Consider the following 16,746-nt stretch of genomic DNA (forward strand, 5'->3'; position numbering starts at 1 on the left):
CAAGTTATAAAGGTTTACTCACATTGATTTGCTTGGGACAAGCAAAACTTAAGTTTGGTGTTGTGATGACTTGCATCATCTACCCTTTTTTCTTGCATAAAGAAGACCATAAAAGAGCATAAATCTCATTTGATCAGTACAATTCATGCATTATTTGATGAATATTATGGTACACTACTTTGAGATGAGTTGTGCTGAATTTCAGGTGAGAAAAGCATCAAAAATTGGGTAGAAGACAAACAAGAAGCTAGGCGTGTGAAATTGGCGTGCCATTTGAAGCAAACGCCACAAAAATGCACTGGCGTGGCACGCCAGGAGCTGGGCGTGGCACGCCAGTACTAAAGTCCAGAGAAGAAGTCCAAGCATGCATGTGGGCGTGGCACGCCAGAGACTGGGCGTGGCACGCTAATACAAAATTCCAAAGAGCTACAATGGAAGACACAAAAGGGGCGTGGCACTCCAAGTTGGCGTAACACGCCTGGCCCATCAATTACTATAGGCGTGCAACTTGAGCAAAGGGGCGTGGCACGCCAACTCACTATTCCAAGAAGAACCTTCACTATGGCGTGCCACTTGGTGTCGAAGGCATGGCACGCCAGCCCCAAGAAGTCACTTGGGCGTGCCACTTGAGAACCCAGGCGTGGCACGCCAAGCTTGAAGAGTTCAAAAATCCATGGGCGTGCCACTTGAGCAGCATGGCGTGGCACGCTGGTACAACAATCCAGAGAAGGGGCTGAAGGCAATTGAAGACTGGGCATGCCACTTGAGTAACCAGGCGTGGCACGCCAATGCACAAAGGACCAAAAGCAAAGACTGGGCATGCCACTTGGTATCGAAGGCGTGGCACGCCAACCTTAGCATTTTACTATGGCGTGCCACTTGAAGACTGAGGTGTGGGATGCCAACTACTGGAACCAAGACAAGATCATGGGCGTGGCACGCCAGCCTTTAGGTGTAGCACGCCAGTACAAGTTTCCAGAGGCAAAGAGAAGTGAGAAAGGCAAGGGGCGTGCCACTTGAGTTCGAAGGCGTGGCACGCCAAGGTTGAGAGAGGGACGAGCGTGCCACTTGAAGGAGTAGGCGTGGGATGCCAAGCTAGAAATGAAGGGCACGTGACATGCTAGAGAAGCGCCAGTCACACGCCAGCTAAGAAGTCATGCTTATTGAGTGTTTTCTTTTCCCTCCAAAATGTAATTTTCCTTTTTCACTTTTGTAATTCTTTTATTTTACTAGAAGTAGTATAAATACCCCCAAGGAGTACTGAAGAAGGGAGTTAAGCAGTCAGTTTTAGATCCACTTTTACACTTCACTTTTGAATACTTTTTGAGCCATGAGTAGCTAACTTCCCTCTCATTGAGTGAGGGAGCTCTGTTGTACTTGATGGATTGATGATAGTGAAATCCTTCTTCTCTTCATCTTCTCTTTGATTTTCTAGAAGGAATTTCGTTCGTAAAGCTTAGTATTCAATCATCTTGGGAAAGAGATTGAATGCAATTGGGTTTCATGGGAACCTTGGGAAAGGAAACATGAAACCATGCTTGAAATCCCTTCTCACACTAGAGTAGAATCTGGGTTTTGGTGTTTGGATATGTGACATATAATCCTCCCTCTACTTGGACCTATAATGGTGTGTGGTATAATCAGGGAACAAGCATATCTTTCTTCATGAGCAATTAGACCAAGGAATTGGCTATTGATCAAGATCTGAGAGATTGAGTCACCAAGGGATTGGGGCTCAATCAATCATGATTGCCAAGAGGTCAATGAGTTGCATGATTGAAGGGGATATAAGCTAGATTCGATCTAAAGAGACAATATCTCCCAATCTCAATGAATTTCCCCATTCTTATCTACCCATTTCTTTACTGCTTATTTTTACATTCAGCAATTCCCCATTCCCATTTACATTCAAGTCATTTATGATTCTGCCCTTTACTTTCTGTCATTTATATTTCTACACTTTATTGCTTTTCTTTATATTCTAGTCATTTATATTTATGTCATTTACAATTCTGCACTCTACAATCCTATTGATCCGCTTGACTAATTCATCAATTGATTAAAACTGCTCGAATTTGCTAATCTCTGTGGATACGATCCCACTCCACTGTGGGTTATTACTTGAGGATAATTTTGGTGCACTTGCCAAAAGGACTAATTCACCAATTTTGAATGGGGTGTGAATTCCAGTCATCAACAGGTTTGGAATTACTCATACTAAACCTCTCTAAAACCTTCTCAATATATTTCTGCTGTGACAACCACAGTTTTCCATTCTTCCTGTCACGAGTGATACTCATACGAAGGATTTTCTTTGCAAGACCCAAATCCTTCATAGCAAAGGATCTGTTCAAGTCTTTCTTAAGACTTTCAATCTTTTTAGTGTCATGACCAAACATGTCATCAACATAAAGCAAGAGAATTATAAAATCACCATCAGAGAATTTCTTAACATACAGACAATGATCAAAAGAACTCTTACTATACCCATGACCTTCCATGAAGGAATCAAACTTCTTGTACCACCTTGGCGCTTGCTTCAGCCTATATAAGCTCTTCTTCAACTTGCATACAAGATGCTCCTTTCCTTTAACCTTGAAACCCTCTGGTTGCTCCATATATATTTCTTTATCTATGTCACCGTGAAGGAATGCAGTCTTCACATCAAGCTGCTCAACCTCTAAATTCAAGCTAGTCGCCAATCCAAGCACAACTCGAATAGAGGACATCTTCACAACTGGAGAGAAAATCTCCTCAAAATCAATACCTTTCTTTTGCTCAAAGCCTTTCACAACCAATCGAGCTTTGTACTTTGGTCGTGAGACATTTTCATCCGCTTTCAATTTGAACACCCATTTATTCTTGAATGCTCTCTTACCCTTCGGCAACTTCACTAATTCAAAAGTGTGATTCTCATGCAAGGATTTCATTTCTTCTTGCATAGCCTTCAACCAATCTTCCTTATGCTCATCAGACATAGCTTTCTGGTAGCTCTCTGGCTCTCCAATCTCAGTGTTCATCACATACTCATGAAGAGAGTATTTTTTGAGAAGGATGACGCTCTCTAGTAGATCTTCTAAATTCAGGCTCAACTGGTGGTTCAGGTGGAACTTCAACATTTGGCACCTCAGGTTGAGGTGTAGGTTCATCATAAAAATTATCACCATCATTATCAACTTGTACATCTTCCCCATCAACAGGAGGTCTAGTGGAAGGACCAGGTTCATCATCAGCAGAACGTCTAACAGTTATTAGCTTATTTGTCTTCTCAAGCTCTTCAATAGTTTGGTCTTCAAGAAAAATCACATCTCAGTTCTAATTATCTTCTTGCTCACCGGATCCCATAATCTGTAACCAAAGTCTTCGTGACCATAACCCATGAAGATACATTGCTTTGACTTTCCATCAAGTTTAGACCTTTCATCTCTTGGAATGTGAACAAAAGCCCTGCAACCAAACCCTCGCAAGTGACTATAGGAGACATCTTTCCCTCTCCAAACTTTCTCTGGAACATCACCATTTAGTGGAACTGAAGGAGAAAAATTGATCAGATCTACTGCAGTCCTCATCGCTTCACCCCAAAAGGACTTAGGCAACTTTGCATAAGAGAGCATACACCTGACTCTATCATTGATAGTGCGATTCATTCTCTCTGCAACTCCATTATGTTGAGGAGTCTTAGGAACCGTCTTCTCAAGCTTGATTCCATGTCCTTTACAATACTCTTCAAATGGATTATTCACCACCATTATCTGCTCGAACACATTTCAATTTCCTTCCTATTTCTCTTTCAACACTTAAATGAAAGTGTTTGAATATTCCGAGAACCTGGTCTTTAGATTTCAAAACAAAAGCCCATACTTTTTGAGAATAATCATCAATAAAAGTAACAAAATATGATGCACCACCTAGTGTCTTAGCATCCATAGTGCAAACATCAGTGTGAACTAAATCTAGAACATGTGATCTCCTATGAGGTCCAGAATTATAAAATGATACTCTAGCATGCTTTCTAACAAAACAATGAGTGCAAGTATTTAAAGTTGTACCTTTCACTGGAAGTGAGTGCTTCTTGACCAAGACGTATGTGCCACAAATCAGAAGAGGAATCATCAGCTATATTCACTTCTTCTTTGCACAACTTTGATTGCAACCAATAGAGAGTAGTGAGACTATTATCTTCTCTAGCAACAATAAGAGCCCCTTTGGTAATCTTGCATTTTCCACTACCAAAGGAAGTGCAATACCCCTCTTGATCCAATGCCTTCATAGAAATAAGATTGAACCGCATATCTGGCGCATGCCTAACATTCTTCAACTGCAACTTGCATCCCATATTGGTTTCAAGCCACAAATTACCCATAAAAATTATATCACACACTCCTTTATCTCCCAATTTGATCTTGCCAAAATTTCCAGCAGTATAAGAAGTGAAAAATTCACGTCTCAGAGTGACATGACATGAGACACCAGAGTCCATAATCCAAGTGGAATCATCACAGACAATATTCACATAATTTTCATCATATGTGATAAGAACATCTTCATAAACAATAGCAGCAGTCTCTTTATCACTATCTTTACATTTGTCTTTATTTCTTCCCATTGATTGTTCTCTTTTTAAGAACCTACAATACCTCATGATATGTCCCGACTTGCCACAATGGTGACAAATGAACTCTTTTCTTGACTTGTACTTTCCTCTTGACTTGCTTTGACTCTCTGACCTGTCAAAACTGTGAGGTTTTCTAATTTGACTTCTCCCCCGTGACTCTGAAACAAGTGCTTCTGACTGGGAGGAGGTATTTGTCAAATCTCGCTCTTTTCTTCTGGCTTCTTCATTTAACATACTCTCTTTAACCATTGCTAACGTGGTACACGGAATCGCGATCTCACACTTTCCTCACAACTCCATGCAGCTGACCAGCAAGTGCACTGGGTCATCCAAGTAATACATTATGTGAGTAAGGGTCGATCCCACAGAGATTGTCGGCTTGAAGCAAGCTATGGTCATCTTGTAAATCTCAGTCAGGTGGATTCAATTGATTATGAGGTTTTGATAATTAAAATATAAATAAAACATAAAATAAGATAAAGTTACTTATGTAATTCATTGGTGGGAATTTCAGATAAGCGTCTGGAGATGCTTTGTTGCTTTGGATCTCTGTAGCTCAAGTTATGCTCCATTGAAGAGGGTAATGTCAGCCTGCCAAAATTGCAGGCGTTTTTGGTGAACACGCCTTTGTTTCCAGTGTTGCCAACGTGCTCAGATTCTGAAGCTCTAAATGAAGCCGGCTTTTGAAGCTTCAAATGAATGCCAAACCCATACTATGATATATCGTTGGAAAGCTTTGAATGTCTAATTTCCAATGATGTTGAGATTTCATCATTTAAAGCTCTAGAGCTCAAGATATACTCCATGGAAGATGAAGAGGTCAGCTGGCCTTACTATAGGTTGATACCATGTTCATCTATGAACTTTCGGGCCAATTTTCTCCCTCAAATTTAATGTCCACCATATATTGCAATATATGCTTGGAAAGCTCTTGATCCCTACTTTCTAATGCAACTAGAATCACCTCAATTAGAGCTTTGTAGCTCCAGTTATGCATCCTTGAAGAAGGTAAGGACAAGCTGCCTTGGTTGGGGCATTTTTACCAAACACGCTAGTGCCAACGTGCTAGTGAACTCCCCTAGCCCAAATTTTTGGCCTTGGCGTTGTTGCTGGAGTTTCCAAGGAACACGCCAGTTCATCACTTGCCTTGGCAACGCTCTCGAGCTTCCTTGGTTCATTCATGCTTCCTTGAGTTTCAATCTTCATGTTCTTGTTTTTAGGGCCTAAAGATGACTCTGATTCGAGCTTCCATTTCATGCTTCACTATGGACTATTATATATCGTTGAAAAGCTCTAAATGTCAAATTTTCAACGCAACTAAAGACATCTCAATTGAATCTTCCTATCTCAAGTTATGCATCCTTGAAGGAGGCAAGGTCAGGTTGCCAACTTTGCTGGAGTTGTTGGTGAAGTTGCCATCAAACACTCTAGTGACTCCCTGCTTGCCTTGGCCTTGGCTTTGTTGTTGGTGTTGTTGATGAACACGCCAGTTCATCCTCTGCTTGGCAATGCTCTTCAAGCTCTTCCTTGCTCTGCTCCAAGATCCTGGCGTTGTTGCCAGCGTTGTCAAGGAACACGCTAGCCTTCCCCCAAGTTGGCAACATGCACTCTGCCTTCCAAGAAGCCAAATTCTTGCAAGGGTGTTCATGCTCTTCCTGGAGTTAAGTCTCAATGGCATTGCTAACTTGAATTTGGAGTTGGCAACGCCCTCAACTTCTTCCTCCTAGCTCCAGGGCTCTTTGCTTCACCTATCATCAACCAAACACATGCATCAAAGCCTTGCTAAATCACAAGATTTTGCATCATTCATAACATCAAACAATTCTTGCATAAATCTCATGAAAATGCACATAATTAACAATGTTTGATTGAATCAAGGCATGCATACAATTCTCATCCAAATACTTGCTTATTGTCTAAGAAAATGCATGAAACCAACCTAAAGCATACAAAAAATGGCTAGTAAAACTAGCCAAGATGCCCTGGCATCACAACACCAAACTTAAATCTTGCTTGTCCCCAAGCAAGAAAGGAACTATGCACAAAGAACTCTCTTAATTGGAATGTATTGAAGAATTGCTTATGATGCCTTAGTGGGTGAAGTGATTAAGTGATAGTGGGGTGACTCCAATTTATATGCTTATGCAAGGATTCCAGTGCTCATTAGTCCTTACATTTTGGAAGTCTTAGATCTTAGGACTTTCATTCAAATGATATTATGGAAGTCTCTTTATAGATAATCACCCTGAAGCAGCTTATAGTTTTTGTGTCTTGGCCTTGACTCTAAGTGTCATGTCTCAAAGCGGCTCTTTAGATAAGCTTTCAATCAATACTCCCAAACCAGTTGATTTTAAGGTATTAGGTGTTGAAGCACCACTTAGGATTTACTTTCTCAAGCCTCTCTCTTTGACACAAATCCACCACAAGCATTTAACTAGGACAATAACTCTTTGAGTTCTTGTTTCTTTCTTTTTCTTCCTAGTAATTGATGCTCAGAGCCTTGAGCTTGTCCTTTGTTTTTCTTTTTCTTTTGTTTTCTTTTGTTACTACTTCTTGGATTAATAGATGTTTGAGACATTTCATAATACTTCTCTAAACTTCATTTCCTGTCTATGAGCTCCCATGCAAGTTTTCACAAACATGTAACCTCAATACACAATCATACAATCAGAACCTCCACTCCTCTTAATCTTTTACTTGCCCCAAGATTTATTAAATTCTTCAGCATTTTCCTTTCAAAAGAATTATTTCTTTGTTGCATTCTTAGAGATATTGGGTGCAAGTAAAATTCAAGATGATAATCATGATATCATAGCAACATGTTACAAATCAAATACCAAATTATGCTTATTCACAAGGAGTAATTACACATGCATACAAAGAAAATGGAAGACAGTCATGCAATTTAAAGTGCTGAAAATAAATAAGAGGAAAAGGAACTTTACCACCTTGTATTTTATCTTCATTGTTGTTGTCATTTTCCTCCTACTCTTCCACCTCCCACACCAAACTTAGAATGATTGCTTGTCCTCAAGCAATAATTAAAACAGTGGTGATGGGGTTTATGATGGGTCATGAGTGTCTTTAACAATGGAGTGTTAGTAGTACATGTGTTCAAGCAAGAGAAATAAAAAAATGACAATGAAGGCACAAGAAACAGAGACATTGATTGCAAAAACAAGTAGGGTGTGCATGATACATTGCATGAAAGATAAGTGGCACACCAAACTTAGTGTGACAATTTCACTTGGAATTGATGCAAGTATCCAGGAAAGATTGGAAACAAATTTTGTTGCATAGCAACACCAAACTTAGAATGCAATCATATGCCAATTTATTTGGAATGAAACTACGCAAAAGAAACTATTGTATGTTAATAACACAATCACCAAAAGAAAAGATTGTCATGAGTAAGGATTTCTTGGTGAGGCATTAACATAAATAGTTGGGGACAATAGAAGAAAGTATTAAAAAAAATGACTAAAACAAAGAGAAAGAAAAAGTGTCTAATCTAGGTAATCAACCACCAGTAGATTGTTAATCACAATTAATCCCCGGCAACGGCGCCAAAAACTTGATGCGCGAAAAATTAAGAAATTTCACGTATTTACTACCGGCAAGTATACCAGATTGTATCAAGTAATAAAACTCACTTAGAGTGAGGTCGATTCCACGAGGATTAACGGATTAAGCAATCTATAGTAAATTGATTATTCTAGTTAGACAATCATTTTGGAGTGATGAGCAAACAACAGGACGTGTAAATAACATGAAGATAAAGGAAAGCAATAAATTGCAAGGAAAATAAATGACATGAATGTAAAGTACTGGAAAGTAAAATTGCAAGAAAGTAAAGAACATCAAAGTAAAGTTCAGGGGAAATAAAATGCTGAAAAGTAAAGTACAAGGAAGTAAAAAAAATGTAAAAAAGTAAATGACAGAAAGTAAAGATGGAAAGCATAAGGGATTAGAGATGTTGATTCCTCATGAATTAATGGGTCTCACTCCTTCTCAATCATGTAAGGTAGATCCATGGCGGATTATGAGTAATTAAACCCCAATCTCTTGGTGATTTAATTTCTCTTCATATAATCAATTGCCAATCTCTTGATCTAATTACTCATGAGAAGAGGTGAAGTTCAATTTCTAATCCAAAAGCCACACAACCCTCAAGACCTCAACTCAAAGAGATTATATGTCACGTACCAACTAAGAGTGTATTGATCAAGAGAATTATGAGAGAAGAGCCTCAAACTGAATTCCATGATCCCTCTCTCGAGGCTCACATGAAATTCAAGTAGACTCAATCCCCCTCTCGGTGGTGATTGAATCTTTGAAGCACAAAAGCTCTTTCTTAGGAAAAAAAATAAACATGATTTCTAATCTCATACTACATAAATCCAAAGACCCCAATATTAGAGAGGTTACATGTCACAATACCAACTCTAAATCAAAATCAACTTCATTATGCCATGAGAGCTCAAACTGAATCCTATGATCCCTCTCTCAAGGTTCACAATAGGATTCTAATAGATCCAAGGATCTTTGAAGAACAAAACTCTCTTGCAAGAATTCTAATAGATATCCAACTATGAAGATAGAGTGAAGAAGAGAAGGAGAAATAAACATCAATTCAATCAAAATTGAAACAGAGCTCATTTTCCAAATGCAAAGGGAATTAAGTGATCATTGCTCTCAAATGAAAACTAAATTGCATGAAATTTAAGTGCATGAAAATAAAGAGTGAGAATTCAAAACAGAAATTGAAAATTCAAGAATTCATAAATGAAAATTACAAAGTAAACTAAACTACTACTAAGGAAGAAGAGAAGAGGAAGGGAAGAGGAGTGTATGAAGGGGAGGGGTCCGAAGACCCACTCCCAGTGGAGTGTGCCAATGAAGTGTGTGTGTGTGTGATCTCCTCCCAGCGCTCTTTAATTCTATGAAACTATGGCCTTTATATAGGTTTTCCTAAATTACAAATTGAAATGAAATTAAAAGAAAATTACAAACAAAATAAAAATTAACTATTCTAGATGATTCTTGTGGCCTTGATTGGTTGAGATTTATGGGCTTTGCTTGCTTGAGGTTGGATTAGCTAGCTTCTAAATGAAATTGTAGCACCAAGTTGAAAACAGAGAGCTTGTGCGCATGTCTTGGCAATTTTGGCCCAATGGAGCACGTTTTTGGCCAACACGCCTATGTTAATGCACGTTGGTAACGTGTGGTGCACGAAATTGTGATCATCAATGGTGCCAACAACTTGGTACACACAATTGTAATCTCAACTCTTTATCACAACTCCGTACAACTAACCAGCAAGTGCACTGGGTCGTCCAAGTAATACCTTACGTGAGTAAGGGTCGATCCCACGGAGACTGTCGGCTTGAAGCAAACTATGGTCATCTTGTAAATCTCAGTCAGGCAGATTCAAATGGTTATGGAGGATTGATAATTAAAGATAAATAAAACATAAAATAAAGATAGAGATAGAGATACTTATGTAATTCATTGGTAGGAATTTCAGATAAGCGTATGAAGATGCTTTGTTCCTCTTGAACCTCTGCTTTCCTATTGCCTTCTTCCAATCATTCATACTCCTTTCCATGGCAAGCTTTATGTTAGGCATCACCGTTGTCAATGGCTACTTCCCGCCCTCTCAGTGAAAATGTTCTACGCACGCTGTCACCGCACGGCTAATCATCTGTCAGTTCTCGATCATGTTGGAATAGGATCCATTGATCCTTTTACGTCTATCACACGCCCAACACTCGCGAGTTTGAAGCTCGTCACAGTCATCCCTTCCCAGATCCTACTCAGAATAGCACAAACAAGGTTTAGATATTCCGGATCTCAGGAATGGCCGCCAATAATTTTAGCCTATACCACGAAGGTTCTAATCTTAGATTAGAAACCTAAGAGATACACATTCAAGCTTGTTTGCATGTAGAACGGAAGTGGTTGTCAGTCACGCGTTCATAGGTGATAATGGTGATGAGTGTCACATAATCATCACATTCATCATGTTCTTGGATGCGAATGAATATCTTGGAGAAGAAATAGATTTGAGTTGAATAGAAAAACAATAGTACTTGTATTAATTCATGAAGAACAGTAGAGCTCCACACCTTAATCTATGGTGTGTAGAAACTCCACCGTTGAAAATACATAAGAACAAGGTTCAGGCATGGCCGTGAGGCCAGCCTCCCAAAACGTGATCAAGTGTATGAAAAGTATGAAAATACAATAGCAAAAGCTCCTATTTATAGAGAACTAGTAACCTAGGGTTTACAGAAATAGGTAATTAATGCAGAAATCTTCTTCCGGGCCCACTTGATGTGTGCTTGGGCTGAGCATTGAAGCTTCCATGTGTAGAGACTTTTCTTGGAGTTAAACACCAACTTTTGTGGCAGTTTGGGCATTTAACTCCAGCTTTTATGCCAGTTCTGGCGTTTTGACGCCAGAATTTCTATGCTGACTTGGAACACCGGTTTGGGCCATTAAATCTTGGGCAAAGTATGGACTATTATATATTGCCGGAAATCCCAGGATGTCTACTTTCCAACGCAATTGAGAGCGTGCCAATTGGGCTTCTGTAGCTCCAGAAAATCCACTTCGAGTGCAGGGAGGTTAGAATCCAACAGCATCTGTAGTCCTTTTTCAGCCTCTGAATCAGATTTTTGCTCAGGTCTCTCATTTTCAGCCAGAAAATACCTGAAATCACAGAAAAACACACAAACTCATAGTAAAGTCTAGAAAAGTGAATTTTAAATAAAAACTAATAAAAATATAATAAAAACTAACTAAAATATACTAAAAATATACTAAAAACAATACCAAAAAGCGTATAAATTATCCGCTCATCACAACACCAAACTTAAAATGTTGCTTGTCCCCAAGCAACTGAAAATCAAATAGGATAAAAAGAAGAGAATATACAATGAATTCCAAAAACATCTATGAAGATCAGTATTAATTAGATGAGCGGGGCTTTTAGCTTTTTGCTTCTGAACAGTTTTGGCATCTCACTTTATCCTTTGAAATTCAGAATGATTGGCTTCTATAGGAACTCAGAATCCAGATAGTGTTATTGATTCTCCTAGTTAAGTATGTTGATTCTTGAACACAGCTACTTTATGAGTCTTGGCCGTGACCCTAAGCATTTTGTTTTCCAGTATTATTACCGGATACATAAATGCCACAGACACATAACTGGGTGAACCTTTTCAGATTGTGACTTAGCTTTGCTAGAGTCCCTAATTAGAAGTGTCCAGAGCTCTTAAGCACACTCTTTTTGCTTTTGGACTATGACTTTAACCGCTCAGTCTCAAGTTTTCACTTGACACCTTCACGCCACAAGCACATGGTTAGGGACAGCTTGGTTTAGCCGCTTAGGCCAGGATTTTATTCCTGTGGGCCCTCCTATCCACTGATGCTCAAAGCCTTGGATCCTTTTTATTTTACCTTTGCCTTTTGGTTTAAAGGGCTATTGGCTTTTTCTGGTTGCTTTTTCTTTCTCTTTTTTTTTTTCCTTTTTTTCGCATTTTTTTCTGCAAGCTTTTTTTTTCACTGCTTTTTCTTATTTCAAGAATCATTTTTATGATTTTTCAGATTATCAAATAACATTTCTCCTTTTCCATCATTCTTTCAAGAGCCAACAATTTTAACATTCATGAATCAACAATATCAAAAATATGCACTGTTCAAGCATTCATTCAGAAAGACAAAAGTATTGCCACCACATCAGAATAATAAAACTGTTTTAAAATTTAAAATTCATGCACTTCTTTTCCTTTTCAATTAAAACACTCTTTATTTAAGAAAGGTGATGGATTCATTTTCATAGCTTTAAGGCATAGACACTTAGACACTAGTGATCATGTAATAAAGACACAAACATAAATGGACATAAGGCATAATTTTCGAAAAAACAGAAAATAAAGAATAAGGAAATTAAAGAACGGGTCCACCTTAGTGATGGCGGCTTGTTCTTCCTCTTGAAGATCTTATGGAGTGCTTGAGCTCCTCAATGTCTCTTCCTTGCCTTTGTTGCTCCTCTCTCATGACTCTTTGGTCTTCTCTAATTTCATGGAGGAGTATGGAATGCTCTTGGTGCTCCACCCTTAGTTGTCCCATGTTGGAGATTAATTCTCCTAGGGAGGTGTTGATTTGCTCCCAATAGTTTTGTGGAGGAAAATGCATCCCTTGAGGCATCTCAGGGATTTCATGATGAGGAATTTCCTCATGTCCATGAGTGGGATCTCTTCTTTGCTCTATCATTTTCTTAGTGATGGGCTTATCCTCATCAATGAGGATGTCTTCCTCTATGTCAATTCTAGCTGAATTACAGAGGTGACAAATGAGATGAGGGAAGGCTAACCTTGCCAAAGTAGAGGACTTGTCTGCCACCTTGTAGAGTTCTTGGGATATAACTTCATGAACTTCTACTTCCTCCCTAATCATGATGCTATGGATCATGATAGCCCGGTCTATAGTAACTTTAGACCGGTTGCTAGTGGGAATGATTGAGCGTTGGATGAACTCCAACCATCCCCTAGCCACGGGCTTGAGCTCATGCCTGCTTAGTTGAACCGACTTCCCTCTTGAATCTCTCTTCCATTGAGCGCCCTCTTCACAGATGTCTATGAGGACTTGGTCTAACCTTTGATCAAAGTTGACCCTTCTAGTGTAGGGGTGTGCATCTCTTTGCATGATGGGCAAGTTGGATGCCAACCTTACATTCTCCGGACTAAAATCTAAGCATTTTCCCCGAACCATTGTAAGCCAATTCTTTGGGTCCGGGTTCACATTTTGATCATGGTTCTTGGTGATCCGTGCATTGGCATAGAACTCTTGAACCATTAAGATTCCGACTTGTTGAATGGGGTTGGTGAGAACTTCCCAACCTCTTCTTCGAATCTCATGTCGGATCTTCGGATATTCACCCTTTTTGAGTTTGAAAGGGACCTCGGAGATCACCTTCTTCTTGGCTACAACTTCATATAAGTGGTCTTGGTGCACCCTTGAGATGAATCTCTCCATCTGCCATGACTCGGAGGTGGAAGCTTTTGCCTTCCCTTTCCTCTTTCTAGAGGTTTCTCTGGCCTTAGGTGCCATAAATGGTTATGGAAAAACAAAAAGCAACGCTTTTACCACACCAAACTTAGAAGGTTTGCTCGTCCTCGCGCAAAAGAAGAAAGAAGAGAGTAGAAGAAGAAGAAATAAGGAGATAGAGGGGGCTTAGTGTTTCGGCCAAGGGGGAGAAGTAGTGTGTATGTTGTGTGAAAATGAAGTAGTGAAGATGGGTTTATATAGGAGTGGAGAGGGGGGTATGGTTCGGCCATTATGGGTGGGTTTGGGTGGGAAAATGGTTTAAATTTGAATGGTGAGGTAGGTGGGGTTTTATGAAGGATGGATGTGAGTGGTGAAGAGAATGGTGGGATTTGATAGGTGAGGGGTTTTTGGGGAAGAGGTATTGAGGTGATTGGTGAATGGGTGAAGAAGAGAGAGAGAGGTGGGGTAGGTGGGGATCTTGTGGGGTCTACAGATCCTGAGGTGTCAAGGATATCTCATCCTTGCACCAAGTGGCGTGCAAAAATGCCCCTTTCTACCAATCCTGGCGTTAAACGCCAGGCTGCTGCTCATTTCTGGCGTTTAACGCCAGCTTCTTGCCCATTCCTGGCGTTAAACGCTAGCTCTGTGCCCCTACTGGTGTTTAAACGCTAGTAGGCTTCTCCTCCAGGGTGTGCTATTTTTCATTCTGTTTTTCAGTTTGTTTTTGCTTTTTCAATTGTTTTTGTGACTTCACATCATCATCAACCTACAGAAAACATAAAATAACAATGGAAAATTTAACATAGATAAGTAAAAATTGGGTTGCCTCACAACAAGCGTTTCTTTAATGTCAATAGCTTGACAGCGGGCTCTCATGGAGCCTCACAGATACTCAGAGCATGATGAAGGCCTTCCAACACCAAACTTAGAGTTTGGTTGTGGCCTCCCAACACCAAACTTAGAGTTTGAATGTGGGGATTTTGTTTGACTCTACATTGAGAGAAGCTTTTCATGCTTCCTCTCCATGATTATAGAGGGAGATCCTTGAGCTTTAAACACAAGGGAGTCCTCATTCACTTGAAGGACCAATTCTCCTCTGTCAACAGCAATTACAGCTTTTGCTGTGGCTAGGAAGGGTCTGCCAAGGATGATGGATTCATCCATACACTTCCCAGTCTCTAAGATTATGAAATCAGTAGGGATGTAATGGTCTTCAACCTTTACCAAGACATCCTCTACAAGTCCATAAGCTTGTTTCCTTGAATTGTCTGCCATCTCTAATGAGATTCTTGCAGCTTACACCTCAAAAATTCTTAGTTTCTCCATTACAGAGAGAGGCATGAGGTTTATGCTTGACCTTATGTCACACAGAGCCTTTTCAAAGGTCATGGTGCCTATGGTGCAAGGTATTGAGAACTTTTCAGGATCTTATCTCTTTTGAGGTAATCTTTGCCTAGTCAAATCATCCAGTTCTTTGGTGAGCAAGGGGGGTTCATCCTCCCAAGTCTCATTACCAAATAACTTGGCATTTAGCTTCATGATTGCTTCAAGGTACTTAGCAACTTGCTCTTCAGTAACATCTTCATCCTCTTCAGAGGAAGAATACTCATCAGAGCTCATGATTAGCAAAAGTAAATTCAATAGAATCTCAATGGTCTTTGTATGAGCCTCAGATTCCCATGGTTCCTCCTTAGGGAACTCCATGGAGGCCAGTGGACGTCCATTGAGGTCTTCTTCAGTGGAAATCACTGCGTCTTCCTCCTCTCCAGGTTCGGCCGTGTGGGGTATGTTGATGGCCTTGCACTCTCCTTTTGGATTCTCTTCTGTATTGCTTGGAAGAGTACTAGGAGGGAGTTCAGTAACTTTCTTGCTCAGCTGACCCACCTGTGCCTCCAAATTTCTAATGGAGGACCTTGTTTTAGTCATAAAACTTTGAGTGGTTTTAATTAGATCAGAGACTATGGTTGCTAAGTCAGAATGGCTTTGCTTAGAATTCTCTGTCTGTTGCTGAAAAGATGATGGAAAAGGCTTACTATTGCTAAACCTATTTCTTCCACCATTATTGTTGTTGAAACCTTATTGAGGCCTCTGTTGGTCCTTCCATGAGAGGTCTGGATGATTCCTCCATGAAGGATTATAGGTGTTTCCATAGGGTTCTCCCATGTAATTCACCTCTTCCATTGCTGGGTTCTCAGGATCATAAGCTTCTTCTTCAGATGAAGCTTCTTTGGTACTACCTGTTGCTGCTTGCATTCCAGACAGACTCTGAGAAATCATATTGGCTTGTTGAGTAAATATTTTGCTCTGAGCCAGTATGGCATTCAGAGTATCAATCTCAAGAACTTATTTCTTCTGATTTGTCCCATTATTCACAGGATTCCTTTCAGAGGTGTACATGAATTGGTTTTTTGCAACCATTTCAATGAGTTCCTGAGCTTCTGCAGGCGTCTTCTTCAGATGAAGAGATCCTCCAGCAGAGCTGTCCAGTGACATTTTGGACAGTTCAGACAGACCATCATAGAAGATACCTATGATGCTCCATTCTGAAAGCATGTCAGAAGGACACCTTCTGATCAATTGCTTGTATCTTTCCCAAGCTTCATAGAGGGATTCACCTTCCTTCTGTCTGAAGGTTTGGACTTCCACTCTAAGCTTACTCAATTTTTGAGGTGGAAAGAACTTTGCCAAGAAGGCATTGACTAGCTTTTCCCAAGAGTTCATGCTTTCCTTAGGTTGTGAATCCAACCATGTTCTAGCTCTGTCTCTTACAATAAAAGGAAAGAGCATAAGCTTGTAGACCTCAGGATCAACCCCATTGGTCTTGATAGTGTCATAGATTTGCAAGAATTCAGCTAAGAACTGATGAGGATCTTCCAATGGAAGTCCATAAAACTTCCAATTCTGTTGTATTAGAGAAACTAATTGAGGCTTAAGCTCAAAGTTGTTTGCTCCAATGGCAAGGATTGAGATTCTTCTCCCATAGAAGTCGGGAGTAGGTGCAGTAAAGTCACCAAGCACCTTCCTTGCATTGTTGGCATAGTTGTTTTCGGCTGCCATGGCTTCTTCCTCCTTGAAGA

The 16,746-nt window shown here is 39.9% G+C and overlaps 1 non-coding gene across 1 annotated transcript; it reads left to right on the forward strand.

Annotated features, from left to right (window-relative positions):
• The first annotated feature begins 16,216 nt into the window (after window positions 1-16,216).
• On the forward strand, window positions 16,217-16,324 carry LOC148568420 (small nucleolar RNA R71). Its single transcript, XR_015882212.1, has one exon. It is a non-coding gene; the product is annotated as a small nucleolar RNA R71 (small nucleolar RNA).
• Window positions 16,325-16,746: the final 422 nt, after the last annotated feature.

The sequence above is a fragment of the Arachis ipaensis genome, chromosome B4, assembly GCF_059453495.1.
Source record: "Arachis ipaensis isolate K30076 ecotype BB chromosome B4, ASM5945349v1, whole genome shotgun sequence".
NCBI classification, from domain to species: domain Eukaryota; kingdom Viridiplantae; phylum Streptophyta; class Magnoliopsida; order Fabales; family Fabaceae; genus Arachis; species Arachis ipaensis.